Raw genomic sequence first — 27,360 nt, 5'->3', positions numbered from 1 at the left:
GAGAAATATGAGCATTCACTCTAGAGTGATAGATTGCTATGCAACCAAGATTGATATGTAAAAGACTTCAATACACATTAATTTTACCTAATTGATAAAAAAATTACACTAATTTTTACTTGGAAGTGCTGCAAATTTGCTTGCCGTAAAGCTTGCAAGTGTTGCAAATTGCAAAAATGCTAGCCATTGCCGTCGTCATTAATTGTGGTCGGTCAGTGTGTGTCTCCATCAAAGGCCGGAGGTGCTGGCCGTCGCAGGTGGTCGGTTGGGTGTAAGGGATGGCCGCCATTGCAAACTTGCTTGCCACAAAGCTTGGAAGTGATGCAAATTGCAAAAAAATGCTGGCTGCCACTATAAATTCGCCATCGCTAGTTGCCGTTAGTCGTGGTCAGTTGGTGTGTGTCGCCATCGAACGCCAAAGGTGCTGGTTGCCGCAGGTGGTTGGTTGGGTGTGAGGGATGGCCACCACTGCAAACTCACCAACTGCAAAGCCTGGAAATCCTGGAAATCGCAAAAAACATTGGCCGCCACTACAAACTCGTCGTCGTCGATCGCCATTAATCACTGTCGGTCGGGGTGTATCGTCGTCGAACGCTGGAGGTGCCGGCCGCCATAGGTGGTCGGTTGGGTGTGAGGGTTGAGAGGAGGGAAGAACGAAAATGGGTTCTAACCCTACATTCGAATAATTGATTTGGGATGAGAATATTAAAGGAATTTTATTTTTTGTTTTTTTTTTATTTTATTTAAAACATTGAAAATAAAAAAGAGAACCCACGAACCGGTACCTAGGTCGAACGGTTTAGCGGTCCGACTGCCCGAGTTAGCGGTTTTTTGACTTTTTCAACATTTTTTAAAGTTTTCTGGTTTTAGTGTAATCGGACCCGGGGGCCTGACCATTATTGGTTTTCCTTGTCTGATCGTCCGGTCCAGTCCGGTTTTGAAAACCATGTGTGAAACGGCTTAATCTGAAACGGTTAAGCACCCAGAGAAGACTTCAATCATCCTTCTCATTGCTTTTTTTGAAATGGCTAAGCACCTAAGTTGCTTTCTCCTTTAATGCTCCATTTCACTTATCTTACTTTTTCGTCGACCATGGCTGATCAAGTGGGGTTGCTAACATTTTTCACATGATATTTCTCCTAGATAGCTCATTTTTGTGTGGAATTTTCTTCTAGAATTTGAACTTAGGGCTCAGTTTAGAAGGAGTATAAATACAAATATGTAGAGTGCAAAACCATGTATTTTGTATTATTTTATATGTACTTATACTCTTTCCAAATTAAACCTAAATTCGTTACTTGAGATGGCAATACAAAGTGATCTTTGATTTTGGCTAGAATTCATGCTTACAAGTTCTAGTGATGCCTTGAAATTAGAAATGTTCTTCCATTCTCTCCATAAGCAAAACTACCATTTAAAAGCCTTTCTAAACAGGAAGTCATCTTATTTCTTTTGATCAACCTTATATTGTTTTCTATATAGGTTTCTGCTTTTGAAATTTGAAGTGGGGAAATGGAGAAATATCAATTATATATGTAAATTCTCATTCTTATTTTCTTTCACGGACTTAATATTTTTATGCATTTTTTTTCTTTTTTGATAAATTATAAGAGAGAAATAGAAATTTCGAAGAAAGTTCATAAAGAATTTAAAGAGAAATAAAAATTTGAGTGAAGGTTCAAGATGAATGAACTAAACATACCTTACAGAAGATATGAGTTACAAAAACTTGGACTAGTTGCCTCATTGAAAGGCTTCTCTATAATCCATAATGCATGAAGAAGAAGGTCCTAGGACATTCCCTTTCGATGAGGGCAAAATCATTTGTAAGTCAACACAAATTCTTCATTTGAAGTATGCTATGTTACACTGGTCCTTGCCAAGACAAGGTATATCCTAAAAGCCAAGAATTAAAATTGCAAAATTTGGTTGTAATTGAATATTAGAATTTATAGACAAATAACAAACTATTATCAACCATCAGGAAATGGTCCATTAGAGATGATATCATGCTTGAGAAATTATGATTATTTTTATATTTGTTTTCTTCTTTTATTTACTCTTACTTCATAGAAAATGTTCCCCTTAAAAGGTCTAATTCTGCAGTTTCTTTTCCTTGTACAAAGAGATACAAAGTAATTAAATATCACTGCTAGATGAATTCGAACATTCTGATTGGTGATATTTGTCCAACTATCAGATTCATTAGAATCTTTTAAGAAAATACTCAAAAAAGTTGCAGCTTTCTAAACTAGTTGTATTGGAAATTCCCTATACCCCATAATCAACGAACTAAACTCTCTACTTAAATGATTTTATAATTTTTTTTATAAACTACTCTTACTGTTTAGCTAATTGATAAACTGTCTCCTTCCTGCTTAATTATTGTCTTAAATCACCCCTGTTGTTTTTGACATTGGACTAATTCTACTCCAACCATTAATATCCGTTAATGTTCCTTCAAAATCTATAGACACGTGACACCACGTGACATATAAAGCTTTTTTAAAATCCAATATTATCTTTCGTCCCTCTTCTATATATCGGAAACAACTTCCAATCTCTCTTCAATGCGGCAGAGCCAAACAATTGTCAAATATTTCTGGTTCAACTTTCTCACGATGGAATCACTAGCTTCATATTTGTTTTAATATTTGCAATTCAAATCATGAGGATCAAGAATCGGTGGACTTTGATCCTCTGGGCGGATATGTGGGCCATCTTTTTTAGGGATGGCAATTTTGCGAGAATTTTCGAGTATCCAACCCATCCTGATCCTAATAGAACCTGTTTATCAAAACCCAATAGGGTTTGGGTTTTGACTTTACGGTATCTGATGCCCGATACCCGAGATGCATAAATATGAACCTATTATATTATATATCATACACAAATTTATAAATTTTAAGTACTAAAATAATTTTTCTATCATTAATATTTTATTTGTATAAATTTCTTGGGATTAAAATCATCATTTGATGTAAATTTGGATTTCATTGATTGTTTATTTAATTTAGTTATAAAATGCTAATTTTAAAAATTATTTCTTTTAATTTTTAGTTGGAATTGTTAATCATACATATATATATATGTATTTACTATTTTGATGAACACAAAAGTTAATAAAACCTATTTTATTTTATTAAATAACACAAAAGGTGAGATAGCTTAGTGGCTTAAAGTAGTGCTAAGAGATTTAGCACTATTATTAATTGATTTAAGTACAAGCCACACTATAAGCATTAAGAAACTTTTTTTAGTAGAAAAACCTTTGGTCAAGGGGTTTAATGGGTCGGGATGGGTTTGGAAAATTGAGATGAAAAGATTTGAGACGAATTTGAAATTAGGGATAATTGGCAGGTTCGGGAATGGGTAGGGCAATTTGCACGGATACCCTACTTGCCATTCATAAAAACCGTTTTTCTCGCTTTGAATCTACCATGACCAAGGATTAAGGTGTCAATATGATACTTCCGATACGGGGCACATCATATCCGTATCCATGACCATGGATACAAGATACACTACAACTAGATACGTATCCCATGAGTCAGGCGTATCGATATGATATTCCTCTATATCGGGTCATATTGCATTGTATCGGTAGATATGGTTTGATACACACTGGTACGTATTTGTGTTTAGATTGACAAAATTGTATATTGAGTACTTTTAGATTGTTTTTCATATTTAATACAAGTTAAAAAAATAATATTATGAAAACTGAAATAAATAATTTAAGACTTAATTTTTTTTCAAAAAAATTAATAAAAAATAAAAATTTTAAAAATAATATATTTCATCTACCTTAGATGATTTATATATTTTATTTTACACATAATTATATGTTAAAAATGAAAATATAGTTATTATTTGAAAAAAAAATAGTTATTATATAAAAATACTAAATAAATAAAATTTCCCAACAAAATTAATAGAAAACAAAAAATTATAATTATAAAAACTGAAACGAATAATTTAAGATTTAATTTTCCTAAAAGATTTAATAAAAACTGAAAATTAAATATAATTTATTTTATCTACATTAAATGATTTATTTGTTTTATTTTACACTTATGTAAAATAAAAACATTATATGTTAAAAATGAAAACACATTTACTATTTAAAAATAGTTGTTATTTAAATAAAATACTAAATTAATAAATGTTTTCAAAAATTAATAAAAATTGAAAATTATAATTATAAAATTGAAAGAATGATGATAATTGTATAATGTTTGAATGTTATACAGTTCCCGTATTATTTATTATAATATTTCTCTTCATATAACCTATTAAAATATGCATTTTTCATGTTTTTATATCTTATTGATAGATAATTCATTTTTTGATTTATTATTATTAATATATTTATATGATTTATATGCATTTCAGTAGCGTACCATGACCTCTGGTTATTACGATAAACTCAAAAGAAATCAGCCCCAAGCCAATCAAGCTCCTTCCCCATTCAATCCCTTCTCCCTTTTCCCTTTTGCTGTCGTTACATGAAACCATCTTTGAAGAATGAATCTCAAGATAAAAGCTTCTTCTTCAATGAAACCATAACAGGGTTTCGCATTTGAGGCGCGAAACCAGAGATTCGACAAATGAAATCGATTTTTTTTTGGAATTTCTTAACGAAATTTTCGGAAGAAGAAGAAAAGGGCAAACCTAAGAAGAAAAGAGCAAATGAGGTTCTTACCTTGCCTTTGGCTTCTTAAATTCAAAGCACGAAAGCTTCTACTGCAACAAAGAGCGACGAAAGGAGAGAACGAGAGAGAGAGAATGGAAATTTTCGTCTTCTTGTTTTGACATCTGAGACAAGTTTAAAATTTTTGTCTTCTTCACGACGGTTGCAAGAAATTCCACACACCATGGCATCTAATAGTTTTTGCCGAAATGTAGCTTCGCGAACCGCCGGCCATATCCAGAAATTCCCTCCCCCAACGACTAACGCGTTCGATCACCACAAATCAAATGTTGTTCCAGAAATTCCCTACATGTCTCCCTCTCTCTCGTTCGTCCCATTAGAATTTAGAGGATGCCCCAGAGAATACTCTCGTTCGACCCATCAGAACGCAGAAGAAGAGCGCTCTGTAAAGAGCAAATCCGGATTCCACTGAGAAACAGCGCTAAGCAAAAGTATTCAACCTCTCCTCAGAACAAATCACACTATATACATGGTGGGACCCATTCCTCCAACTATCTCCGTCTTTTCTCTCTCCCACACAATTCGTATGGCAGTTGTTTGGTAATATTCCTCCTCCTTCCCCACACAAGCCTCCATCACTCTCACTCTCTCTCTCTCTCTCTCTCTCTCTCTCTCTCTCTCTCTGGAGTCTGGACTATTGAGTAAGGACTGGTTCGTTAGATTATTTTTATTTTTTCTCCCTTCTCTTTGTTGTCTCTCTTTCACACAGAAACCCACTAGTCTGCAAAAGAAACAGCTGAGTATCTGTTTTAATGTTTACATATAAAATAGACAGATAGATAGATATAAGAAGAGGGAAAGAACAAGTGGGGTCGAGAGATCATGGCAGAAGGAGAGTCAGATGCAACGTTGGAGTATACACCAGGTGGATGGTAGCTTCTCAGCTTCTGTTTGCACTGTTATTATGACAAATTCTCTTGCTGTTGAGCGGATCCTTCACAATACTGGAAAGGCAAATATCCTCATTTGTTTTCTATAATTTTTGGGGAACCAAGTAATTGCGCCTTTCAATTGTATCATATATCAGCTTGATTTCAAGCTTGAAGCCCAATTACTCCGCTTGGTTGCTTGCAGTACTTGAAGGAGAAGAACCAGAAACCTCTCTTTGAAGCCTTGCTGAAAATTAAAGGTGGTTTGCTCATCAATCGCATCTCTGTGCAATTAATGCCTCATCACATGGTATCCAGTCAAGCCCCATTTCTGGTTAGGGATGGCAATTTTCTTCGTTTCCTGATTTCTGTGGGGATCCGCCCCATTCGAGGCGAGGGTGGGGATGATTTCCCCCGTAGTGACGGGGATGGGAAGTTTGGAACAAGGCGGGGATGGGGAGAACGCTCCCAGCACACGTACATTCATATATTAATATTTTAAAAAATATAATTGAATAATATTTTAATTATTTTATTTTTATTTTTTAAATAAAAATAATAAAAAAAAACAAAAATAAAATGATTAACGTTATAAAAAATCATGGGAATGGGAATCCCCGCGGGGTTGGGATGGGGATATCCTTGTCCCCGTTAACGGAGATGGGGATGGGAATGGAGATTTTTGAGAGGCTCCCATCCCTACCCCGTCCCGTTGCCATTCCTATATTTTTATGGTTTGCAAGCATCGTTAATATCATTCTGTTTTGCACACATCTCTCTCACCACCTGTGACTTCCGTTACTCCTTAACCGTTGACGCAAGAGCAATACCAGCCACGGAGGCTGATGGTGGACAAAGAGAGCATATGACCGACGAGGGAGATCGACAAACAAAGGATTTTGGCTCCAAGAGGTGGTAACTAAGGGGTGGACACGAGCCGAGCCGAATAATTGAGTATTCAAGCTCGATTCGATAGAAAACTGCAAGGCTCGAGGTCGATTCAAATAAAAAATGGAAAAATAAATTCTATAATCAATAAATAAATTCTGAAACAGAATGAAACTAAAAAGCCCAAACCCAGAACTGTGTTTGTGAGTGTTCTTGAAAAAATAAATTCTGTAATCGAATGAAACTAATTCAAAATCTTAGAAAATTATAAATAAAACTAAAAAACCCAAACCCAGAATAGAATGAAAAGAAGATGAAAGCAAACTTAATCTGTCTTTGTCTTTGTCCCACCTTTGACGTCCGTAGTCAGTCGTGACTCGTGAGTCGTGACCGACTGACTGTGAGTTTGTGAGTGTGCGTGAGACCGTGAGAGGCTAGACTGCGAGAGGCTGGAGAGGCTGTGGCCTGTGGCTAAGAGTCTGCAACCTACGGGCTACGGCTGTGACTTGCGACCTACGAGTCTGGAGTCCCTGGACTGCGGCAGGACTGCGAGCTTGACAGTTGAGATCTGAGAGGAGAGGAGAGACGAGAGGCGGAGCTGTGGTGGTGGTGATTGGTGAGAGGCCGAGGCCTAACCGCCTGAGAGCTTGAGAGTTGAGAGGAGACTTGGAGAAGAGAGACGAGAGAGCAGGGAGGAGACTGAACTTTCAAAGGGTTAGGTTAGGTCGAAGGGGTTTTGATTTCCGAAATTGCATCGTGTGTAAGGGACTATCATTATAAAATATTATCACGAATAAAATTTCTTGAAAATGTATAATATATATATATGCTCGGGCTCGGTTCGATTACTATACGAATGTAATATAAAGCTCAAATTCGGCTCGAAGTTCGATTTGAGTTGAGCCGAGCGCTTGGCTCGTGAATAGTTCAACTCGTGTCCATTCTATAGGAAGGGGAGAATGAACAACAATGAATTAATTTAAATGAGAATATCAAGGATAAGAGGGACATTTTATTATTTACTAGGAAAGGCAATTTTCGGGAACTAGAAGTGGTTTAAGATAACAGTTAAAGAGTAAGGGTATAGCTTGTCAATTAGCTAAATAGTAGGGGTAGTTTACAAAATTTTCCCTTGTTATAAAACTAACAATAATGCATTACAAAAAACATAGAGAAGAAATTAAAATAACATTTCAACTCTTGAATTCTTAAATTAAAAGCCTATTAATCAAAATATTCAAGTTCCAAGTTGAAACTAGCATTTAACGAACAAGAACATGCCTCCCATCCATATGATATAGTTGATTCATGGGTCTATGTATAAGAAGTTCCAAATCCTCTATAATGCAATGAGTTCCGTGGATGCTTTTGCTTTCGCTTTTTCTCTTGACAACTTGTGCAGCCATTTGTGTGGCCAATGAAATGACAACTTTCATAAAGATAAAAAAATTGGAATGTTTCATCTCTACCATATGCCTTTGGATAAATCATAAAAATCATATAATTTATTACATGTATTAACATTTGTACCTAATTAATCCCATGCATTGCATGGATTGTTTGCTAGTATTATTTAGGGCAAAAGACAAAAATCTAGCTTGAGGTTTCCTCTAAGGGGGTGTTCTTTTTTCGGATTTTGAGAGGGGGGAAAGTTGGTAAATTGGATTTTGGTTCCCATTGACCAAGAATCCCATGTTCTTTTTTCAGATTTATGTAGGGACCAGAGAAAGTTTATTTTCCTAGGTACCACTTACCCGGGTAAGTGATACCCATCTCTTAGGTGGGTAAATAATTTTCCCACCTATGGGGAAGGTTGCCAATACTTGAATGGGACAAAAATGCCCCTTTTAATAATGGATTTTGTGGCTAAAATGGTCATTGCCTTATTTACATGAGAAACAAAAGAACATGGGTAAATGCACTTACTCGAGTAAGTGTTTCCTAGGAAAAACTTACCTAGGTAATTGCATTTACCTGGGTAAGTAACTTACCAAAAAGCGATAAGGGCCTAAATATTAAAACATTCCCTCTCTTTTCAAACTCGTCTAAGACCTCTCTTTTCAAAATCATTTGTAATGACATTATGTACGGATTAAAATTTCTAAAAACCCATTTTTGCCCCTTATTAATTGCTTTAACTCAAGTTTTAAAATGTCAATATAATACACCACATATCAAGAGGCCCCGATTCAGGATACAACCAGCATGATATATATCAATACAACAAGAACAATACATGCACAAAAACTATTAAAAGATGCCATTACCAAGATTTGACTCCAAGCCTTAACTCAAATACCACTTAGTGCTTGAAATCTTAAGCAATCAGGCCACCTTTTTATTTGTGATAATAAATAAAATAAAATAAATTTTATTAATTTTATTATAAACATGCATTCTAAAGAAATACCATACGTTCATATTCAATAATTCTAACTTAAAATAAAAAAGAATAATATTAAAAATTTATATTTGTTAAATATTAATGAAATAAAAATATACCAAAATTATATTTATCTCAAAAATTGATTATTTACATTGAATAAATTTATACAAATAAATATTAATAATAGAATAATTATTTTAGTACTTAAAATTCATAAATTTGTACATGATATGTATCTTAAAATTTGAACATATTTTTATAAATTATTAATTGATATTTTAATTTACACTAGATAATAACATATTTATTATTTAGAAAAATAAAATATTTATTAAAAAAATTTAAGAATAAAATATTAATTTGAATCTATCAAATACACTAATTTACATTTATATTAAAAATAATTTCTTATTTAAAAAAATTATAGAAATAAAAATTTTAATAATAAAATAATTATTTTAGTAATTGAAAATTTTGAATTTTCATATAAGGTGTATCTTAAAAATTTTAATAAGTAGATTTGAAATATTTTAAGTTAAAATTATGTATATTATAAATTATCAATTGATATTTTAATTTACATTTTATAATAATATATTTACTATTTATAAAAATAAATATATTGTTTATTAAACATTTCAAAATTTAACATTTAATTGACTTTTTTGTTAATGTTGAAAAGTAAAAATAGAAAAATAAAAAATAATTGATATAGTAATTAAAATATAATAATTGCATATGTTTTATATCTTGGACTTAAATAGAATATAACATAAGGCTTTCTGCATGTGTGAAATTATAAATATCTATATAATATGAGTCTTGGACTCTTGATTGATAGATTGCCAATAAAATTGTATGATATCTATGCATCCGGTTATATTAATTATAAAATATTTCTTCATATATATATATATATTAATGTATTTATACCTTATTTGTGGCTATTTTGACCTTAAAGTTAGTGTAATTGATGTATTTATAGAATTTGTATGTATTTTCCTAGAATGTGTTTCCATATCTTTTGTTTGTAATCATGCATAGAGATTCCATCATTTTGTGATAAATTCACTACTACAATTTGTGGTTTAGTAGCAGGTAAGTTGAAAAACAAATTGATATTTCTTACATTGTATTTGACTTGATGAAACTCTGAGCACATTTGATCCTATGGATATGAAAAGCATATTTGAACTCCCTATAATCACGGTTATTTCATTTTGCTTATCCATAAAAAACAAATGATTTCTTCATTTTGATGAAATACGAATTCTTCAACCTTTTGCATATCTTGTAGATGGACTCAACCCGGAAGCTAGAGAACATGGCTGGAAGGAGAAATTAGAAAAAACGAACTCACCGAACCATACAATGATTTTTTTACAAGTACTAGTAAGTGTGTACGTGCTTTTGCATGTGGAAATTTTTGATGATGATTTTGATGGTAAATAATATATTATAAAGAATTATATTTTTATATCTATAAAATTATTCTTATTTGCCACACTTATTTTTATTTAATATGATGAATATACAATATTGGAAATGTGTAGTAGTAGTAGTAGTAGTAGTAGTAAAATAATAATTAGTCTATTATTAATACTTTTGTGTGCAAACTTATAAATCATAAGTACTATAATAGTTATTCAATTATTAATATTTTATTTATATAAATTTCTTGAGATAAAAATCATCTTTTAATATAAATGTGAGTTTGATAGATTATTTATTTCATTAGTTTATAAAATGATAATTTTGAATACTATACTTTTTAACTTTTAGTTGGATTTATTGAACATAAATTTGTATTATTTGTTTGGGTTGCATGTAGGCTCTAAAGTAAATAAAAGTTATTTTGTTTCACTCATATTATAAGAACCAAGATAGTTTAAAGCTAGTTTAGGATTTGGGAATTGGGTGCTATGCCACTTTAATTTGAATCATGATATATGCTCATTTTTTTAATATAAAGATGCGATGTATCATTGTGTATTGGTCTATATCGATATGTAACGCCAATGCTCCTATATGCACGATTCACAGGATATGCTTCTATTCATAGCATATCATATATCACCCTTCACTAATACTACATGCCATATCGGACATATTATATCGATATGTAAATCCTTGGCTTCAAAACAAAAATTGAAAGAAGGCATATTAAAACAAAGTGTTTGAATGAATCATTAAGAAGAGACCCATTGTAGGGGTGCAATCGAATTGAGCTTTAATCAAACAATTTAGGCTTGATTCAAGTTTGATTCTAATCAAGTTCAAACCTTAATTAAGTTCAATTAACTATTTAAATTCGAATTTAACCAATAAAAAATTCAGCTCAAAAGCTTGCAAGTCTAATTAGAATGTAGAATATAAAAATATTTTATAATATATATTATGAAAAATATATTAACTTTTCAAGCTTTTGAGTCAAACCCAAACTCATTGAATATTTAACCAAATTAAGCCGACACTGCTAGAACTCAGACATTACAATTTTTTAAAACCAATTGTAGCCACCATATCTCGGTGTAGACTTCAAAGTTATGGGCCTGATCCCACCAATTTGATTTGGATACGGCTTTATTTGAATTATCACGTCTGATAACTTTTATATTCTTATTGTTGTCAATTTCGACCATACCAAATCAGACAATTAATTTTACATATATTTTTTTAATCGATAAATTTAAATAAATAGGCATAACAGAATTTTTGTTAATTTATGCAAAATGCTTATATGCCAATTTATTTCAAAGGTAAATAGATACCATAACATCGAATAAAGATCAATTGGCTATGCTACAAATAAATAATTTGTCTAGTGATATCAACCCTTTTTTCTTAGTTTTTTGAACTCGAAAGGCAAATTTGTAGAAAAGATAAAAAGTATGTTTCATCTCCCATCTATAAAATAATTTTAATAAAATCTTCATGAGTAGTCCAAGTAAAAAACTAATACCTGATAATAAGTAACTCATGATTATTGATAATTTGCTTTTTGATAACTAACTTATCATAGACCTACTGATGAACCAAACACCATCTAAGAGGTCATCTGCTTTGTAATCCATTTGAATCAAGGCCTTATTTGTTTGCAATGCAGTTTCATCTGCACTGTTTTACGTGTAGTATCATTCTTTTTTACTTTGGTGTCGTTTGGCAAGCTCTTTTAGAAAGATCTTCCATCAGCCTAGATGACCAAAAACACATATTGAGCTTTTGGGGTCTTGTCTTTAAAGATAAAGACCGTTTAACAAGTGTCTTAGTCTACTGGGTTTTTAAAAACGTGTTTAGAGGCTATCTATAACGTAGAAAGACCAGAAAGCTTCATTTGAAGCTTCCTAAAATTCGGTCATTTTGGGTCTTTCCACGCACGTGTCTTTTCATCTTTCTAGTTTTTGATTATTGAACGAAAATATATTGATCTTCAATCTTTTTGAACTTGCTAAAGTCCATAACACCTTGCAGAAAGACTTGCCAAACACTACCTTTTACTTTAGGTTTTATCTTGTTTTGCACTAATGCAAATGAAATTGCATTGCAGACAAATTGAGTTTATACACCACATGGTTGGGCAAATGAAATGATATCACCACTGGCTTGAAAATCATGTAGCACTAGACATTCCATAACCCTTATATTAGACAAAAACACCTAGTTTTTATTAAGCTCGGCCCAAATAATAGAACTGACACAAATAACCATAACCATAACCACTTATAAAAATGAATTACCTGTTTCAACATTTCATAACCCTTCCGTGGATGACTGAGTGCTATGTGAGAATTTACTGTGTGAACAAAGGTAGGGTTGATAATGCAGAGTTCCATATTGAATCGTTACGATTGGGAGAATTGACCCTCACTAATGGTGTTAGTGTAACTAGTGGAATGGAGGAATAGGACTAACAAGAGTATGATTAAGAGAAAACCAACTGTAAACAGCAGAGTCCCAACTTCTTGTACCAACCAATGAGTATCAATGTCGTTTCCTAAAATATGGGCCCACATTTGTTATCTGCTTTTCTAGAAAATTACTGTTGTTTGGTTAGTCATTTAAAAAAAAAAGTTTTCTCAAACCATGTCTTTAAAATTGGGAAAGGTGTGGTGTGAGAAAATGCTCTTTTTAGTGTTTTCCCATTTTTTTACTATTACTAACAATAATTTGCTGACATGGCATTTGAAAAATGCCTATGTGGCAGCAATATAACAACAATGATATCAAATCCGAAATCCAAATAAAAATAAAAAACATTTTCTGAGAAAACATGCTTATGCAACAGCATGAGAAAATGCCCCTCAGGAACAACATTGGTTTCAAACACCACCTGAGATGTTCCCACAATAAGCAACATTTTATCAAGACTTGAGTTCCTTTCTCAGACTGGCATTCGATCTGCATAAGTTTCCGTTAGTTGAATGCTTTAAATATGTTGACATGGCATTTGAAAATGCCTCTGTGGCAACAACGTAATAGTAGTGATATCAAATCCAAAACCAAAAAAAAAAAAAAACAAAAAACATTTTCTGAGAACACAACATGCTTATGCAATACCATGAGGAAATGCCCCTTGAGAACAACATTGATTTCAAACACCACCTGAGATGCTCACATAATAAGCAACATTTTATCAAGACTTGAGTTCCTTTCTCAAATTGACATTTGATCATAAGTTTCCGTTAGTTGAATGCTTTAAAACACACTCAACTTTGAAGATAAAACTTTGTTCTCTCATTATCTGATGTGGATCACCGTTTGTTGCATGATCGTTTCAATGCCTCAATGGTCCGTTTGTTGCGTAACTCTAGAGAGAATCTAGAAAGTTCACATCCAAAAACAAAAACAAAAAAAAAGAAGAAAATAATCCAACTAATTTTCCTTGTATGCAACATAATTTAAATAAATAAAGTTTCAAAATGTAATTGGTCACTTCAACTTGCAACCTCTCTATGAGGATACAAATAGTCTTGAGAAGTAGTTTATAAACAATAAAATTGCATCAAATAGTGATGATATTCAAGCATTATAGTATTGGTATTGGGTATCATATTGAAAACTTAAATACGGATATGCTTGGGAAACACATGAATACGAATGACAACACAACTATAAATAATAGCATTAAACTATACGAATGACAACTATAAATAATAGTATTGGTATCAAGTATCATATTTAAACACTTGGATGTGCTAAGAAAACGCACACAAATTTCATAAATATGTTAATAGCATTAAGTTTAGTCAACACAACTATAAATAATATATAAATACATAGGAATTATATATTTAAATGACAAATATATTATAATTAATATATCAGGACATGTAGATATTATACAATTTTATTAATAATGCATCAATTAAGTGTCTAAGGCAAATATTATATAGATTTTTATGAATTAATACATGCAAAAAGCCAACATTATTTTATTATCTATTAAAGTGTAAGGCATAAAGCATATGCAACTATGATATTTGAATTATTATATCATTTTTTTTCTATTTTACTAATTTTATTTTTTAACATTAACAAAAAATTCAACTAAAAAATTAATTCTTAAATGTTTGATAAATAATATTTATATTTTTGTAAACAATAAATATGTTATCATAAAATGTAAATTAAAATGTCAATTAATAATTTATAAAAATATATAATCTTAACTTGAAATATCAAATCTATTAAAATTTAAAAAATGCATATCATATAAAAATTCATAAATTTTAATTACTAAAATAAATTTTCCATTATTAGTATTTTATTTTTATAAAATTTTGAAGTTAAAAACTACTTTTATATAAAATGTAGATTAGTGGATTTGATAGATCCAATACTTTGTAAATAATAAATACATTGTTATTTAATGAAAATTAAAATATTAATATTAAATTTATAAAAATCTAAGATATATACCATATGCAAATTTATAAAACTTAAGTATTAAAATAATTATTCTATTATGAATCATTTATTTGTATAATTTTTGAAATTAAAATTCATTTTTGATATATGTGTGTGTGCGTGTTTTTATGGATTTTATAATTTATTTATTCCATCAATTTATAAAATACTAATTTTGAATATTGTCCTTTTTAATTTATAATTGATGTTTTTGAAAATAAATGTATGTTGTTTTTTGTTTGTTATGTATACATTAAATTTAATACAAGTTATCTTATTACACTTATTACCATGAAATAACAAATGACTTTGTAGTTAATGTACATGCATGCTTGGGCATGGACCAACTAGGATTTGAGTTATGCTACTCCCATTTTTTCATTGTAAGATGTTGCATCATTCGTTGAAACCATGGTTGATACACTTTTGTATCAGCATGTATTGATCAATATACTATGCGATATGTGCCGACACGCACAATTAACAGATGCCAGTCATAGCGTATCCTGTATTGGTGCAGTCCAATACCAATACAATACGTATCGAGCGTATCATAATCAATCCCATATTAACATTCCCACCTGCTGAAGTGCAAATCAAGTCTTCAACGCTTGTAATTCCTGTTATCGAAGTTATTCATTCACCCATGCTCCATGTCATGTGCATCATGCAAACCACTGGGACTGAAATTCCCACTACACATGCTTAAATATATTTTTACTGATACCAGAACGAATTTGAAATCAATGTGGACTAAACCATCTTTCATTAAGCACCAACTTTTGTATATTTATTATTAGCCTTATTGGCAATGTGGCCTAAACCATCTTTCATTAAGCACCAACTTTTGTATATTTATTAGCCTTCTTGGCAAACGTCTCTGCAACCAGTAGTGGGAAAGCAATGGTTGCATCACAATGTACCTGGTGACGCCACAAACCAAAAACAGAGAGCATGAATTAGAGCACTTTGGCAAAAAACAAAAAAAGGAAAGAAATCGAAGTTGCACTTCTTGGAACATTTCCATGTGCTTTCATAGGCTATCCTAAACAGAAACAGCTTTATGAATGTCGACAGGCTCATTAACCGTGACACAACTATTTGGATAATTCTGTTAGGAAATTTGACACTGCACAAGCATGCAGACACAAAAGAGAAGGAAAAGTTGTAATACGATTTCTGTTGGTCGAGGACTAGATTGTTCTTAGGCCAACCATTGTCAGTTTTCCTAGTTCCAGAATTTAAAGACTACCCACAAAAAAGGGATGGGGGTAAAGGAAGTTATACTTTGACAGTCTTAGCAGATAGATCCTCGTATCTTTCCCCATGAGACAGCCTCATCAGAACGTGCTCCAGAATCACTCCCATCAAACTCTTGTGCTGTGTTGATCAAAACAGCATAATCTGCACCATTGCGCATCATATTGGCATTGCAAATGTGATGCTTGGGCATGCCTCCGCCAAGAATTATCATGCCTGTCTTTCTAGGACTTGCATGGACGGCTTCCCCATTCATGGCCCTAATATCTGTTCACTGGTACCAGAATCATTCTCACACTACCAAATGATTGCAATGGGCGATGGCAAAACCGAAAAAGATAGCGTACCTTGCACGATATCAATAACTAGGCCAGGTTTTCTGAAGGAATGGAAGTATAACATGTCACCTAGTGAGCCATCTGTTAAACCTGGACAAAAGATTGGAATGTTGTTTTGTAAAAACATAGAGGACTATTAATGCTATGATGCAAAATAAAAAAGGGAAAATTGCCGATTAGTACCCTGTACTTTGGGCCTAATGCCACTTTGGTCCCTAAACTTTAAAACACGACAATTCAGTACCCGAACTTTCAAAACATGTCAATCCAGTACCTGCTGTTAACCAGCCCGTTAATCAGCCATTAAGTGACATTTGAAAAAACACAAATGCCCTTCGAGTGTCATCTAATTCTCTTTGGGCCTAATGCCACTTTGGTCCCTAAACTTCAAAACACGACAATTCAGTACCCGAACTTTCAAAACATGTCAATCCAGTACCTGCTGTTAACCAGCCCGTTAATCAGCCATTAAGTGACATTTGAAAAAACACAAATGCCCTTCGAGTGTCATCTAATTCTCTTTATCAACCATCCAAACATTGATAAAAGAGAAATCTGAATTATACTACATAACAGGACAGTGGAATAAGATTCTGAACATATGATATGTTCCAACCACTAAACTACAGATTTTAGGATAAACTGATCATTTAGGTTGGTCCAGGATCAGACATCCTGTGGGTAGAGGAGTGGGAAAGATAATTAAGAGTGTGCAGACTGCAAGTTTATTCATGCACTTGTCTTTTATCTGTAAGAGCTTGTGCTTGGTCTTTTGAATGATCCCATCTTTTGATTCTCTCTTGGAAGAAGGGGGTGTCCACTTATCGTTTTTCTTTTTCAATATTTTTAAGAAAATCTTTCTGTTTGTTTTTGCTGATAAAAAACGCTAATAAATTAATTGGAGAAGCTGGGTGAAATTGAACTTCAACAGAAGCTCTCTTTTAAATTTTTGTAATCATTTAATGAAAAGAAATATGTAGTGTTGATTATTGAATCAATAAGATGATGTTTATTTGAAAGTGTATTTATCATTTTAAATATACTATTGGTACAATATCTCCTTTTCCAATAGACACGGACATGTGAAAACAAGCTATTTTTACAGTCCAACAGTTTTTCATTAAAATAATCGTTGCTGTAAAAACAATTCCAATAGTGGTTGCACCTGGGATTTGGAACATAGGAGAGTGTCGGCAGATTTTGAAATTCACAAAGCCTGTAAAGCACTCGATTTGTTGAATAATATTTTCATTTCAAATTCTGGTTCTGATGCTAGAATTTGGACACTTAATTCCCTAGGCCTGTTTACTTGTGCTTTCTTTTTCAGAATTTTATTCTCAACCACTTCTTTAGGCAGTGCCATTAAATCCCTTTGGCTTGGTCCAGTACCCCTCAAGGTCAAAAGCTTTTGCTTGGGAGGTTTTCCATGGTTAAGATTAAGACTTGTCAGATGATTCAGCAAAGAAAGCCCTAGGTGTTGCCTCTCACCTCATGAGTTATGACCAACTAGTTATGCAATTGATCTGGCCCTCAACTAGTTAGTTAGGCTCAGTTTGGAAGCAGTACAAATGCAAATATGTACAGCGTAAATACATACAAAATATAAGGTTTTGCACTCTACATATTTGCATTTGTACTCCTTAAGGGTTAAGATATCACTAACAAGGTTATAAAGACCCACAACCATAACTTTCCGAAGACACCCAACATCACTCCAACCTGACAAAATACTGAACATCAAGCACAACCTCAATCTTATCAAACCTACTGACACCCAATTTACACTGTCACAATTCATTCCTGATCATCTAGAAACTAATCCTCATTAATATAAACCTTTTCTTTATATAACCATAGCCTCATTCTGCAAATCTTCTTCAAAGGACAAGGGAAAAACACAGTACCACACCATTACACCTACAAACTTTCCTGTAAGTTTCAGTCTCATCCACTTTCTCCTTGTTACACATCCTTGTGAAACATCTCACCCTGCTTCTAAAAGTGTACTGCAGATGCAGATTTTAAACTTGTTAACCTCTCTTTCTCTTCTAATTACAAAAAAAAGGAAAGAAAAAATCCTGACTTTCCTTACCTCCTAAAAAGAACCCAGGAACATTGAGGCAGGAAAAACGTAGTAGTGGGCAAGCCTAGAAATAGAAGTTTAGGATTATGGCAGTATTGGTACATGCTAAGAAAAGTAAGAAGCTTGGCAAGCAGCAGGCTAATAGCTACAAGATTCACTTGGGTCCAAAGATCAGTTAACAGTCAACTGATGGGTTAGCTAGACAAGAAGTAAAAAGGACTAACTGTAATGGGGGAATGCATCCTTAGAAGTCCTACCAGAAATGGGCAAAGAGGGTTTGGTGGCTTTGCCAGCCTATTTACCATGACTCCAAGAGGAGTAAAAGCTAGTGGCGTGATATAGATTCACATGTTTTCCCACATTACCCTCTCTCCAGTATGGAAAGCTTCAGGCTGATAGCCATCTGCTATAATGCAAAAAGAAAAAAAGGTTATTATTCTTTTTTTATCATCAACTCAGAAAAATATTTTATTATAAGAAAGCAGAACAAGAAGAAGTTGTGAAGATACAAGTCGACACCAGGTATCTAAAGCCCCCAAAGTATTACAACTGAACCCAAAACATAGTCTGTCTCTATTGCCCTTGCTTAGCTAGACCATCCGCCAGGCTGTTGGCAGATCTTCCAACCCAATTAACTTTTTTTTTGAAGATAAATAAAAAGGAATTTTATTGCTAAAAGGAAAAAACAGTACAACATAACTAGGTGACAAGATGTCACCCCCTCCGGATTACAGCAATGAAAAGCCACAAAAAAGAAACACCATTTCAAAAACAAGACAATCCTTAGAGAGCTATTTGAACCGTAGTCTGTCTCTATTGCCCTTGCTTAGCTAGACCATCCGCCAGGCTGTTGGCAGATCTTCCAACCCAATTAACTTTTTTTTTTGAAGATAAATAAAAAGGAATTTTATTGCTAAAAGGAAAAAACAGTACAACATAACTAGGTGACAAGATGTCACCCCCTCCGGATTACAGCAATGAAAAGCCACAAAAAAGAAACACCATTTCAAAAACAAGACAATCCTTAGAGAGCTATTTGAACCGCCTGAGAACATTCCTTGGGTGCCAAAATACTCCTTCCCCCTTTAGCCAGTCCGCAACTATTTTGGTATCACCTTGAATAATTAATCTTTCAAAATACAACTCTTTGGCTTGCTCAACTCCAAAAACAGCTGCCGAGAATTCTGTTGTTGCCTGCTGATCCAAAAAAAATCTGCTGTTGCCACATCACGTTGCTCAACTGGAACCTGAGAAGAATTCCTAATCCCTGATTACCCCTCCAATTCCAGAGGGGCCTGGATTGCCCACACAACTCCTTTTGAAATTCAGTTTCAACCAGCCACTAGGATGGGGGTGATCAGTCCATTGTTGCCATCTGTCTTCTAGAAGATGAGGCAGCTATAGCCCCCCAAGCTCTGAAAAAATCATCAACCTTAAAATCTGAGAAAAGATCCAAGGTCTTGGCCCAATTAGGGTTATGATCTCTATCGAGGCTTCCCTATTCCTCTCCTTTTCCTCAAATATTCTTGAGTTTCTTTCCTCCCAAACCATCTAAACCACTGCTGCCCCAGTACGTCTCCACATAAATTTGTCCCTCCTGTTATCTTCACATAAATTTGTCCCTCCTGTTTGTACAACTGCAATTAAGAGAGGAATAGGGAAGCAAAGAAAACCAATCCCAGATGAAGCCAACAAAGGGATAGGAGATTAAGAGATGAAATGCAGTCTTATCGTTTAGCTTACATAAGCAGCACCAATTGGGGGACAAATACTAGTTTGGTCTCTTCCTTTCGAGCTTATCACAAGTGTTAATGCAGCCATGAAACACTTCCCAGTAAAAAGCACCAACTCTAGGAGAAATGGGGGAACACCAGATTCCTTAACAGGGAAAGAAGGTGAAGAGAAAGGTGAGGAGGTTACAAGGGAGTTAAACAAAGTCTTACTATCCACACCCCTTGAACAAAAGAACTTAGCAAGATGAGCAAAGAAGACACAATGGGGATTTCAAATTCTCTAAGATTCCTAGTGAAGCCCAAGGGGGGGGGGGTCCTTGATCCAAATATCTTCCCAAAACCTAATTTTCTGACCCGAGACCAAATCATACCTGATGTGGTTGAGGAAAACCACTTTGTGCCAAAGTCTTTTACTTTCCTTCAAAAATCTCCATAGCCATTTGCTCAATAAGGCCAAAATTTTCATTCTAACATTCCCAAATCCTTCCCCCCCCTCCTCCCACTTCTGCCTTCAATTTCACCTCCTTCACCCATTTAAGCAAATGATCTTTTTAACTTTCTTCCCTCCTCTCGGCTCACAAAAAGTCTCTCATAACCTTTTCAATTTTTCTCAAACTAACATATAATAGATAGGAAGGTTAGCTAAGGTGGAATTGATCAAAATTATTCTCCCTCTCAGAGAAATATAAGTTAATTTCTACCCAAATAATCTCTTCTCAAACTTTCCCACTTTTGCCTTCAATTTCACCTCCTTCACCCATTTAAGCAAATGATCTTTTTAACTTTCTTCTCTCCTCTCGGCTCACACAAAATGTCTCTCATAACCTTTTCAATTTTTCTCAAACTAACATATAATAGATAGGAAGGTTAGCTAAGGTGGAATTGATCAAAATTATTCTCCCTCCCAGAGAAATATAATTTAATTTCTACCCAACTAATCTCTTCTCAAACTTTTCCACCACTGAGTTCCAAAAGCCGAGTGATTTAGGGTTGTCACCTAGAGGTAACCCCAAGTATTTGAGCGGTCAATCCCCTTTCTCACAATCCAAAGAACTTGCCATATCCCCCAACACATCTTCATAAACATTGATACCAACCAATAAACTTTTAATCTAGTTAATCTTCAAATTAGAGACCCTCTCAAAAAGATTCACTACCAACTGTTCATGTTTTCCACTCCATCTCTACAATCCTCATCACCAGGGTTCAATATTTCGATACGATACACCCCGTATCGGATGTATCGTATTGTACCAGTGGCTTCACGATACGCCTATTTAAAAGGGTTTCGGGAACCACTCTTTTTTAATAAAAAAAATATGGTTAAAAATATGCCCAAAAACCAAATTTTGAAAAAAAAAACCAAAAGCATATAAAAGCGAGTTATTTTAAGTACCGATATGCCGCTGCCGATACATAGGGGTGTATCAATATTTTGAACCATGCCCATCACAGAAAACTAAGATATCATCTACAAATTGCAAGTGAATTACAAGAATTTTATCCCTCCCAATCAACCAGCCTTTAATCAACTACAAGCTATTAGCTCTTGAGATCAATTTTCTAAGAACTTCAACTACCAAGCTAAAAAGGAATGGAGACAATGGATCACCTTGTCCAAGACCTCAAATTCCTTTAAAAAAGGTTATTCATGGACAAGAAAGGTTAAGGACAACAAGTGCAGTACACCATTAGAGAGATATACCAGAAATCTCTTCATTGAACGAATGGTCTAACTATGCTACCTTAATCTTCCGCATCACATAATCCCTTTTCTTGGAAAGAAGCCAAATTTACAAATGCGTATATATATATACATACATATATATACATAACCGCATCACAATGGTTACATGTTTTGTGTGCTTCATGAGGCTACACAATGGAGGGTAGCCCACCCCCATCACCTTAACCCCCCCAAACTTTGGTGGCAGCAAGATTTGATCCTAGGTCTCTACTACAACCACCATCATTTGGTCTTGTTGAGCACATGTAGAAAACCTGTTCATGCATTTAAACCACTTAATTTCAGTTTTGCAACTGCATCGATATTATTTATTCCCAGTCCATCCAGTGAATACACCATCAGTATTTAACACATTTTGCTCCAAACAGAGCTACCCTGCTCTCAAATTTGCTATCCATACCTACCAAGTGCATCAATGAATTATGCTGAATGGATTCGAAAACAAAACATAAAGAAAAAGATTCAATGAGACCCCCATAACTACCGATGATAAAGTAATAGAAATAATAACTATGATAGACTTTGTAGCAACATAGGTGTGGTGGATTGAAATAATAACAATGAGACCCCCATTTAGGACTTTGCATAGTTCCTTTGTTGAAATTTACCTTGTATGCCCAGAAAAGACATGAACTTTGATCATTAATTTCTTTCCCAAAACGAGCAATCACCTTTGATGGTGTCCAAAGTACATTCTGTTATGATAAGAATAAAAGAAAAAAAAGAATAATCACAAAAATGAAGTGAAACAAAAAAAAAATGATCAACAATAACAAAAGCATGGAGATTACCTACCAAAAAAATAACAAATTGATGGGGGGGGGGGGCACTAGCTGCCCAATGATTTAAAGGGTGCGCCTAGGTGCATAGGTGAGGCACTAGCCCCTAGGCGCAGTACTTTGAAAAAGGCGTGCACTTGGTGGCCTTGCACTTCAGCCCAGGTGCACTCCTTAAGGGCTCTGCCCTCGGACCCCCGACCAAGCCCCTCAAGGCAAGCCCAAACAAATCTATAAAAAAGGATTATAACTTTAATTGTCTTTTAAGAATATCCTTCACTAGGATGAATGAATAACATTTGCTCACCGAAGCTCAGAAAACCCCATATTTGCTAATGTTGCTCATTCATCCATCTTAATAAAAGATATTTGTAAAAGATAGTTAAAGTTATAAAATCTTTTTTAATAAGGATTAAGAATTTAAGACCATAATATGAACTTGTTTGGGCTTGCCTCGAGGGGCTTGGTACAAAGGCGGTTCTTAGAATTAGGAAAGCATAGTGTTTAACATCACATTAGCTATTTGAAGTAATGCAATTGGGAAAAAAATAAAGAGATTGATATAGTTTATGCAATTTGAGATAATAGGTTTTTTAAAGCATTCATTTTAAAATTTAAGTTTATATTATGTTTAATAATTTTTAATTATTTTGCATTTTTTTTGAGTTTTTTCACATTTTTTGTATTTCTTAGCTTTTCATTTTGTATTTTTGCGCCTTGCTTCGAAAAGGTGTGTGCCTTGTGCCTCAGGTACCAAATGCCCCTTACACTTTTTTTTTTTTTTTTTTTTTTTTTTTTTTTTTTTTTTTACGCCTTGCGCTTTTAAAACATTGTGGCTGCCTCATTATGAAGGTGGTTCTTTTCAGTTTTTTAATTTAACTATAAACCACATGATGTCCTAAGTTATTGAATTGTCTTTGATATGGCAAGATGAAGCAGAGGGTTTCAATGACACACCGATAAGATAAACATTCCCTTGATAGAAGAAAGGCTGCCTCATTATGAAGGTGGTTCTTTTCAGTTTTTAATGAAACTATAAACTACATGATGTCCTAAGTTATTGAATTGTCTTTGATATGACAAGATGAAGCAGAGGGTTTCATTATGAAGGTGGTTCTTTTCAGTTTTTTAATAAAACTATAAGCTACATGATGTCCTAAGTTATTGAATTGTCTTTGATATGACAATATGAAGCAGAGGGTTTCAATGACACACCGATAAGATAAACATTCCCTTGATAGAAGAAAGGCAGTACAGAATCAACCGTGGTGACCAGTTTAAAAGGAAAATGAACGGAGGGAGGAGAGAATAAAATGAAAATAAAATACAAAGAATCATTTTTTGTGGTTGCCTTGGGCTTTGTTCCTTCTTAAAAATAGCCATGAATTGCCAGCTTTTAACATAGCATACTAGCATAATGTATCAGATGAACAGTACCATAGCGGCAAGCTGTGAAAGTGCACAACATTAGGATTTTCACGTAGGACATGTATTTATATTAGATTATTAGGTTGGATTTGTTTGGTCAGAAGAGGATATTGAATAAGATAAGGCTGTTATTGGTTGGGCAGCACTAAGGGGTCTTTGTATGAATTGGTTTTAGTAATCCATTTAAGGGTGTAGATGTTGTATGGCCATGTCAGTGAAGAAGGATAACTCGAAAACTAAGCTTTGGGTTTATGAGATTCCCACCTCAAAGTGGACCATTTTTTCTTCTGTTCTCTTTCTTGTATTATAATTTCCATTTTTCCAGTACAGGGCTATATGCCCCAAGAAATCCAATATTAAAGCATTAATCTGAGGTTAGAAGATAAATGACAATTTCAACTCAGGCAAAGTTGAAAGAACTTGAACACTAGTTAAATTCTGTCAAAGAAGGTATTGCTATAGTAGCTATAAAGGTGGCAACTGATGGTATCAATGAAGAAATTAGTCATTAATTGGATAAATGGAAAAGTCAATAATTTCCTTCCAATATTCCATTGTTATTATCTGATAGCAATATGAGTTTTATGTGATTTATTGTCCTAAAAGTACGTATTTGCAAATGATATTGACTTAGACCAAAAAAGCAATTGCATGGAAGTAATTGCAATGTGATAAAAAATCACATTTGATTATCTAAGAAAGAAATCCTTGGAAATAAATGGTTAAAGAAAGGGAAAGAAAGAAGAATATCCATGATAAACTAACAATTGCACAACATGCATGGAATTATTGTCAAAGGATGTAAGTACCTCTGAGGACTGCTCTTCCAACTTCTGATAAAAAATTGGTATGATCCAATCCTCAAACTTGCAATAGTTGTCATTAGGAACTAACAAGTTACCAATGCGATTCAAACCTTTTGAGCATAAGTAATCTCCAGGTAGAGAAAAATCACCTTTATAGGTGGGTGCAAGGCATTTTATAAGGTCCTCCTCTATACCACCAGCAGTAGTAACAACTACATCTACCTGCAGCCATCATAACAAGGATAGTTTATCTTATATTGTTCCAATGTTATCAGATGCCTCCGAAGAGACAAGGATAGTTATGTCAGGGACAAAATTATAGTGCAGAAATACAGCAAAAACAACTGCTATATAAACCTGATCGCTTCCTTTTTCCACTTTCAAAGATGTTCAAAACTTCAAATAAGGATAAAAACATGGACATGCTACAAAAAAATTAAAAAAGGAGATATGATGCTCTGTTTCTTGAAAGCCAGGGTATGGATGTTGGTTTGAGCACCTCATTTAATATGCTGATACCAGGTTAATATATTTAAAATTTTTCTTGCAAGTATTGCTTCCTAACGCTTATATCTTGCCAATGTCAATTAACCTTCTAATATATGTAACTCTTTATAGTATGATTTGTCAAAAATATATTATTTGCATATTTTAGAAGTGCTGAATGCCACAAAGTGTATTCTAGAAGTGCTCATGCAGTATACAGTATCTTTGGATGCATATCATGTCTAACATGGGTAAACTAAGCATATACAAGCACCCAAGTATCATAACTTACCATGCTATAGATTAAACTTCAAATCTTCATCAGTGCAGTTGCTCTTGTTGTTAACAAGTCACAAGCACAATATGGTTGCAACTTTGAGAAATTGATTGTGCAACACTCAAAAACATGTGAAAGCAAGAAGAGAGTAAATTGAGTGTGCAACACTCAAGAATGTCGGTACTGTTAGGTAAAACTTTGTGATGCAAATATGAAATAATCGAGTTCGAGTTTCAATCTTCCAAACTATGACTTTCATTTCTAACCATGCAATGCTCGACGAGAAAGAAAAACAATTAGAAAGGAAAACAAGAAACTGAACACGCGCGCTGACACAAGCACACCCCTTCATTTCTCACCATTCGATGCTCGACGAGATACCGAACACCTGAAGAAATGAGATTCGAAGTGAAACCTAGGAATACTTTGCATCTAACAGATTCTCTATAGCCAATGTCCTTTTCTTCCTCACTACAATCTTCAGTCAGAACCTCATCGGCGAGCCTCCAATCTAGCTTCAAAACAGCTTAAAATAATTTAGAAATATAAACTTAAGCCAAAGATGAAATGGAAGTAAAATGCGATTTCCAAAGCTATGAAGCCGAAAGTCACCATCTGATTGACGACTTCGATGGCATCTCCCAGATTGGAGGCCTGGAACCCGGTGGAGACCATGGATTTGAGTAGTTCAGCATAGTCCAAGCCTCGGCTGAAATCGTAACCCCTGATTTGTTGGCATGCTCCTTCTAGGGTTTCTGATTCTTTAAGCACTATGGAGCGAACAGGCTCCATGAGCTGATCTTCTCCCATTGTTTGGCAACAGACACACAGCACAAGCTCTCACTCTCAACACTCTGAGTCACCGAACTTTATACACTGAACCGTGAAGGTTACCGTTACATTTTGAAAAACATGATGGGTGAAAGAATAAAGTTTTACATTGTTAAAATCGATTAATATTTACATACATAATATATGTAAAACTGTATGCTTGATAGGGACGTAAAATTTCATTCCATCAAAAACTTATCCGAACCGGAGATAAGCGATTTAAAACTTTATTTTTGATAGGATGTAAAACTCCACTCCATCCAAATGTATGTAAAACTGAATGTGAGTGGAGTTTTATTTCGATTATGATTATACTCTCTTTTCAAGAGTGGACAAAATTAAATCGGTGTAATTTTTTATACCGTTTTTGATTTATACCAATTTCAAACGCAATCTAATTAAATTTACAAGAAAGAATTGATTATTTCCAAAATTCAGATTTGATTGTACTTAATTGTGAGAAATCAAGGCTGTGTTTGTTTTTGGCTAAAAAACAAATATATTGTTCAAAAATTCTCTCACCCATAGCAGTGGCAATTGGGCAGGTTGGATTGGGTTTGGGTTGAGCTTCAACCCAATCCATCTAACTCGCTAACCCATTAATGACCCAATTATATAAAATTACATGGGTTGAATTCAACCGAAACCCGTTATTACTCAATCTAACCCGCCCAAACCCATTAGTCTTATATTTATGTACTTAAAACTAAAAACTAACTTTCACTTAACAAACAAATTGGTCATACCTTGGTGGTTATAGTAGTTGTTTCACTTAACAAACAAATTGGTCATACCTTGGTGGTTATAGTAGTTGTTATTTTTACAAGTGGT

The 27,360-nt window shown here is 33.8% G+C and overlaps 1 long non-coding RNA gene and 1 pseudogene across 3 annotated transcripts; both read right to left on the bottom strand.

Moving 5' to 3' along the window:
* Nucleotides 1–50: 50 nt before the first annotated feature.
* Nucleotides 51–7,230, bottom strand: LOC148855587 (uncharacterized). Of its 2 annotated transcripts, XR_016112436.1 has the most exons (3): nucleotides 4,706–7,228; nucleotides 1,703–1,802; nucleotides 51–672 (listed from the first exon to the last, which is right to left on the bottom strand). It is a non-coding gene; the product is annotated as an uncharacterized LOC148855587 (long non-coding RNA). The 2 variants fall into 2 exon arrangements; XR_016112435.1 differs by lacking the exon at nucleotides 1,703–1,802 and having other exon boundaries at nucleotides 4,706–7,230.
* An 8,223-nt stretch (nucleotides 7,231–15,453) lies between these two features.
* On the bottom strand, nucleotides 15,454–26,627 carry LOC148855586 (deoxyhypusine synthase-like; annotated as a pseudogene). The gene is made up of 7 exons (XR_016112425.1): nucleotides 26,311–26,627; nucleotides 26,058–26,213; nucleotides 24,939–25,157; nucleotides 22,534–22,620; nucleotides 16,372–16,495; nucleotides 16,052–16,291; nucleotides 15,454–15,687 (listed from the first exon to the last, which is right to left on the bottom strand). The product of XR_016112425.1 is annotated as a deoxyhypusine synthase-like (transcript).
* Nucleotides 26,628–27,360: the final 733 nt, after the last annotated feature.

The sequence above is a fragment of the Nelumbo lutea genome, chromosome 4, assembly GCF_056320005.1.
Source record: "Nelumbo lutea isolate HS-2025 chromosome 4, American lotus-T2T, whole genome shotgun sequence".
Classification (NCBI taxonomy): domain Eukaryota; kingdom Viridiplantae; phylum Streptophyta; class Magnoliopsida; order Proteales; family Nelumbonaceae; genus Nelumbo; species Nelumbo lutea.
This window is presented reverse-complemented; position numbering and strand designations above follow the sequence as displayed.